This window comes from Palaemon carinicauda, chromosome 13 (genome assembly GCF_036898095.1).
Source record: "Palaemon carinicauda isolate YSFRI2023 chromosome 13, ASM3689809v2, whole genome shotgun sequence".
In the NCBI taxonomy this organism is placed as follows: domain Eukaryota; kingdom Metazoa; phylum Arthropoda; class Malacostraca; order Decapoda; family Palaemonidae; genus Palaemon; species Palaemon carinicauda.
Genome location: NC_090737.1, coordinates 49,949,556 through 49,956,797, shown reverse-complemented (window position 1 = coordinate 49,956,797; position 7,242 = coordinate 49,949,556).

Genomic DNA, 7,242 nt, shown 5'->3' with positions numbered 1-7,242 from the left:
GTTAAAGCGTCTAAAAGTATTGCTTTTTTTTCTCTTAGATCATTTACTTATTGATACTTTATAAAAAAAACATTATGAAATAAATAAGATATTTCTAAAATATTTATAGCAATTTTCTATCACAAAATTCTACATCGAAAGCTAGCTCCTTTATTTGGAAGAGACTAGATTAAAGCAGTTGTATTCCGAGCGATAATAGGCATGTTTTGTCCAAAAAGCATCAGCAATACGGCATTTGAAGCAGAATATGTTTTATGTTGTACCCTGAAATTTATTGATATAAAAGGAAGATAGCACCATATTTCAAGTTACAATATACAAGAATTGCGACACTAAAAACTTAGATTTATGAGCAGGAGGGAGACAAGATAACCATCAAGTTCTGCTGTCTTTGCTACAGTATACAGTAAAAACAGAAAAGAATTAAATTTTTATTTTCCAAGATTTAAAATATCATACACAGCAAAAAATATAACATCTTTTGAGCAAGTTTTCGTAGATGGGAACGTGTGGAGAAAAACACAAAGATTTACACTGGGAAAAAATAAAGGACGAATTACAAGAGTATATTTTTTTAAAACTAATTAGGAAAAAGAAATACATTGACTATTCCCTCCAAAAAAAGATAGAAAACACTAAAATAAACATTTAAGAAAGATGGCTGGTTTTCAATCATTCATAAGATATAATTATTTGCAAACACATGTATGATTATTGCTAATAAAATTACATAAAACTCTCATTTCAATTACATTGTACACTTCAGTCACTTATCCCCCAATATTCAGAATGTAAAATTTTGTTGTGAAAAATAAGCAGTTTGCAAATTTACTGTCATAAGTTTTTCTTGTTAATTTTCAAATCCGCGTAAAGTTTAACAGTTCAGCTTTAGCATATGTTAGAGGTTGAATGAACTTGTTTTAATTAATATTTGGAAAGACAACAACCCTAAATTTCTTTTGATAAAGTAACTTTGGCCTTTGGTTTAGTTTATTGAAACAGAGCTGAGCATCAAATCAAAATTCTCTCTCTCTCTCAGTTTTGTATCTGTGTGCCGGTGAGTGATTACACTTTTGCGACCCTATAAATATCATGATTTAACGCGGATAACAAAAGGCTATCGAGTGCAATATAGCTACAAGTTTTCGTGAATAGTCAGTGATTAGTTTGAGGTCGGAGAAGTGGAATAAAACGTCGGCATAGAATAGTTATCTTGTGAATTACTAAAAATCTAATCAAGATGGCTATGTACAACACGGGCAAGGCTTGGAGAGACATCGCTGGACTCAGCAAAAATAAATTCCATGAGTTGGCGAAACAGGAGCTCGACCGTCTGATAACAGAGGTCACTAGTAACGTCAACCAATGTGACGGAAAAATATTCGCAGACATATTGAAACAATATGATCCAATAAACTGGAGCAAATCTGCGGAAAACATCAACAAAATAATAGAAGAAATTCCAAAGAAAATCCAAGTGTTAAAGAGACTTATAAAGAAAGTCTACATCAATCAACACATTCCATCAAAGAACAATAAGAAGTCCAATATGGTGAATATGCTGATTGATGCAATGGGAAAAAGAATGCCAAAATGGTGTAATACATGTAAGATATGGTATTCCATTAATAATCCTCAACAATTGATTCGAAAATGTGATGCCTGTCATGTCCCAACACACCCCACATGTGCTGAAATACAGCAAAAAATAAAAAATAAAGACACAAAGGTATTCTTCTCAACATGCTTAGTCTGGATAGAAAATATAATTAAGTCGAGACTAAATCTGCAAATAGTTGAAGATAAAGAAGAGGAAGAAGAAGAAACAGAAGAAGAAGAAGAAGAAAAAGAAGAAGAAGAGAACAATGAACAGGATATGTGTAAGGATGCAGAAGAAATCATTGATATAACCTATGATGCCATCCAACAACATACTTATGAAGAAATAAATTACCAGATGGAAACAAATAATAGACCCAAGAGACTCTACCCGGACCTACATAATTTTAGGGAAGAGCAAGAACAAGAAAAAATAGAAAAGAAGGATATAGTCTGCAATATGCTGAAAAGAGGGAATTGCAGATTTGGCGAAAGATGCTACTACAAGCATCCAAAGATATGCCATAATTATGAAATATATGCATTTACAACAAAAAATGTCGATATATGCATCCTGCAACCTTGAATGAAAGTAAGAAAACTCAGCAAACTGAAAAGAAAAATGAAAGCAAAAAAGAAACAAAAAAAGAAACAAAAAAGCAGGCCGTGTATATACCGCGCTTTGAACCAAGAGCCCCAAGATATGAGGCCTTTCAACCCAAACCTGCACATTTAGAGCCCAACTACAAAGAATGCATCTATAATGCCAGGGGTTGGTGCAGATATGGGGACAGTTGCAGGTATACACACACAAATAAATATGAAGGCGAAAGAGCAAATATAATAGAAAAGTTGGATTTTTTAATGGCAGAATTCCGGGAAATGAAGAAAAGAACATCATATCAGAACAGGAAGGAAGCATGGGAGAATCCATATTATTACCAATATTAAATAATGGGGATGAAACACAAACCATAATAGTAATGAATGCACAGGGTTTAGTCACGAGTAACTCTAAAAGGAAAATAGAGTTCTTAGAAGAACTAACCCAAATTGAAAAAATAGATATATTAAATATAAGTGAAACATGGTATTCCCAAGAGACTGGCAGTGATGACCAGATAAAGGGTTTCCAAACTTATAGATCAGACAGAAAAAATAGGAATCAAGGGGGAACCGCAATATATGGAAGAGACATAAATCAAGGAAAAGTATGTGAAAAATACAGCAACACAGAATGTGAATTGATTGCGGTAGAATTTGAATTTGAAAAACTAATGAATATTGTAGTTTACAGACCCCCAAACACTAAGGAGTTTGACATAATAATAGAAAAAATAGATGATATATGTAGAAACCATAAAGACTGGAATATACTCCTATCCGGAGATTTTAACTTTCCTTTCGTGGATTGGAAAGAACGGATAGAAGAAAGTGGTTGTATGTATACATATAAAAAAGATAATAATAGTAGCGCAGAAGATAAGAGGCAATTTGAAAAGCTTCAAGATATGCTATTAGAACATAATATGCAACAAATAAACCACATTCCAACAAGAAAGGAAAATGTCCTAAATCTAGTATTTGTGAATGAGGTGAATTATGTTAAAGAAATAATAGTGTATAACATGGGAATTTCAGACCACAACGTCATAGAATTGATAGTTCATTCCAAAGCAAGTGATCACAGAATTAATAAAAGCACAAAACTTTGGGAAGGATATGGAAAATATAACTTTTACAGTAAGAATATAAAATGGTCAGAAATAAATGAAGAACTGAATAAAGAATGGAAAAATGTATTTATAAGTGATAATATACAGGTAAATACGGATATACTGTACAAAATACTGGAGAAAATTGTTGAAAAATATGTACCGAAAAAAAACAATAAACAAAAGACGTGCATACCAAGAGACAGAAGGATCTTATTTCAGAAAATTAAAAAGTGGAAGAAAAATCTTGCAAAAGAAAAAAATGTGTGGAAAATGAGGGAAATAAAATGTAAGATAGAAAATGCAGAACAAACGATTATACAGTCGAAAGAAAATGAAAAAAGGGACTTAGAAGAAAGGACACTTCAAAATATAAAAAGAAACCCCAAAGTACTTTACTCCTATGCAAAAAAGATGAATAAAAGGAGAATAGAAATAGGCCCTCTAAGAATTGAAGGACGGCTAACGAATGAAAAAAAGGAAATATGCAACATATTAGCAGAAAAATATAAGAGTGAATTCACGCCAAGAATTGCGAATGAGAATAATGAAACAGAAATGAGAGAAGAAAATGTTGAATATCTAACGGATATAGATATTAATGAAGCAGATATTGTCACGGCTATAAACGAAATTAAAAATGGATCGGCAGCCGGACCAGATGGAGTTCCAGCGATTTTGTTAAAAAAAACTGCAAACACTATCGCGAAGCCACTTGCAATACTGCTAAGACAGAGTGTAGATATGAGCGAGATATATGTTAAACATAAATTAGCTTATATAACCCCTATCTTCAAAAGTGGATCAAGACTAGAGGCAAGCAATTATAGACCTGTTAGTCTAACATCACATATTATGAAAGTGTATGAGAGGGTAATAAAAAAGAAAATAATGAACCATTTGGTCAAAAATAATTTGTTTAATATGGGTCAACACGGTTTCGTACCTGGAAAAAGTACACAGACCCAACTGATAGCTCACTATGAAAACATATACAATAATATGATAAATGAAAAAGACACAGATGTGATCTATCTAGATTTTGCAAAAGCCTTTGACAAGGTAGACCATAATATATTGGAGAAAAAAATGAGAAAGCATAATATTGTGGGAAAGATAGGAAAATGGGTAAAAGAATTCCTGCAAAACAGAAAACAGATAGTGGTTGCAAATGACGAGAAATCAGATGAAGCCCAGGTAATATCTGGTGTGCACCAAGGTACGGTATTAGCTGCATTGCTATTTGTTATTATGATCTCAGACATAGACTGTGATGTTGAAAACTCCGTAGTGAGAAGTTTCGCCGATGACACAAGAATAAGTAGAGAAATTACTTGTGATGAAGATAGGGACTCACTACAAAGAGATCTAAACAAAATATATGAATGGGCGGAGATAAATAGGATGGTATTTAACTCCGATAAATTCGAATCAATAAATTATGGAAACAGAGAAGGAATGGTGTATGCATACAAGGGACCTAATAATGAGACAATCACAAACAAGGAAGCAATTAAAGACCTTGGTGTAATTTTAAATAGGAATATGTTATGCAACGACCAAATAGCAACACTGTTGGCTAAATGTAAAGCAAAAATGGGAATGTTATTCAGACACTTTAAAACAAGAAAAGCTGAACACATGATTATGCTTTACAAAACTTATGTGCGTAGTACACTCGAGTACTGCAATGTGATATGGTACCCACACTACCAAAAGGATATTGCGCAAATAGAGAGTGTACAAAGGTCCTATACTGCTAGAATAGAAGAAGTTAAGGACCTTGATTACTGGGAAAGACTGCAATTTTTAAAACTATACAGTCTAGAAAGGAGAAGAGAACGCTACATGATAATACAAGCATGGAAGCAAATAGAAGGAATTGCTGAAAACATCATGGAGCTTAAAGTATCAGAAAGAGCAAGCCGAGGTAGATTAATAGTGCCAAAAAGCATTCCAGGTAAACTGAGAAAGGCGCACAGGACATTAATCCACTACGCACCAGCATCGATAATGCAGCGACTATTTAATGTGCTGCCAGCTCATCTAAGAAACATATCAGGAGTGAGCGTAGATGCGTTTAAAAATCAGCTCGATAAATACCTAAGATGCATCCCAGACCATCCAAGACTGGAAGATGCAAAATACACCGGAAGATGTATTAGCAACTCTCTGGTGGATATACGAGGTGCCTCACACTGAGGGACCTGGGGGAACCCAAACAAAAAATAAGGCAATAAGGTAAGGCTCTCTCTCTCTCTCTCTCTCTCTCTCTCTCTCTCTCTCTCTCTCTCTCTCTCTCAAGCGTGGATACTAAGACTTTTAGGCAGGCAAAGGAAACGATAAACGGTAAAAAAACATAAACTCGAGTATTATGTCTATTTTGGAAGCAAGAGAATTAAATTTAGAAAAAAATGCAGTTACCAGTCTCAAAACATGAGCGTATTTTTCATTTTAAGTCCCTGAACGCTAATGTACTGATACTTTTCGAGAAAACTATAAAACTTGAAACTCTGTTAAAGAGCATTTTTAGCCGGGCACTTTGTCATTATGTAACAGTTAATGTCGTTGAGGGAATAACCGGAAGGAGAACATTATTAAGGCTGGATGGTGTCAATTTTGAAAGACTTCCTAATATGGTAAAGGGATAAAAGATGTATAATATGTTCCACCCTTTTCTGGGGCTTATTATATTATATTCAGATCAATGAAAACAAATGAAAATAAACTTCTGAATATTCAAATTTGTTTACCTAAGTTACTTTCAACATCAACTCATAGGCAATATACGTAGATATTTCATATAGTGAAAAAATTTTTGGATCTAAACTTTTCCATATTAATATTAGTAACGTAATTAAATTACATGATAGTTTATCAAAGGACAAACTTGACAAACATTGTGTAAGAATGACTAAACACGCTTAAAAACATAACCTTATATTGCTTACACGATTGATTAAAGAGATAAAACAGATTTAAAACACAAAGCGAATAAGTGGTGAAGATCAGAAAAAAAAACTTCAGGTTTCAAATTTATGATATTACATAAAGTGACATGCATTAAGAATTATCACGCGCTCAAGAGTCTCGTTAAAAAAGAAATTATATATAAACATTTACGTAAATATTGACCTATTTATCTATGTATATATATATATATATATATATATATATATATATATATATATATATATATATATATATATATATATATATATGTGTGTGTATATATATATATATATATATATATATATATATATATATATATATATATATATATATATATGTGTGTGTGTGTGTGTGTGTGTGTACACAGTAAAAACAGACGTTGAAGGAAGGGGGTGTGACTGTACTTGAATGGTTGGTAAGATTGTTTAATATGTGTTTTGTGTTGTCAATGGTACCAGTAGATTGGGTTTGTGCAAGTATTGTACCACTATATAAGGGTAAGGGAGATGTGCATGAGTGTTGTAATTCAAGAGGTATTAGTTTGTTGAGTGTAGTTGGAAAAGTGTATGGTAGAGTAATGATTAATAGGATTAAGGATAAAACAGAGAATGCAATCTTAGAAGTACAGAGTGGTTTTAAAAGAGGTAGGGGTTGTATGAATCAGATTTTTACAGTTAGGCAGATATGCGAGAAATATTTAGCAAAAGGTAAGGTGTATGTTACGTTTATGGATCTGGAGAGAGTGTATGATAGAGTTGATAGGGAAGCAATGTGGAATATGATGAGGTTATATGGAGTTGGTGGAAGGTTGTTGCAAGCGGTGAAAAGTTTCTACAAAGGTAGTAAAGCATGTGTTAGAATAGGAAATGAAGTGAGTGATTGGTTTCCGGTGAGAGTGGGGCTGACACAGGGATTTGTGATGTCGCTGTGGTTGTTCAACTTGTATGTTGATGGAGTGGTGAGAGAGGTGAATGCT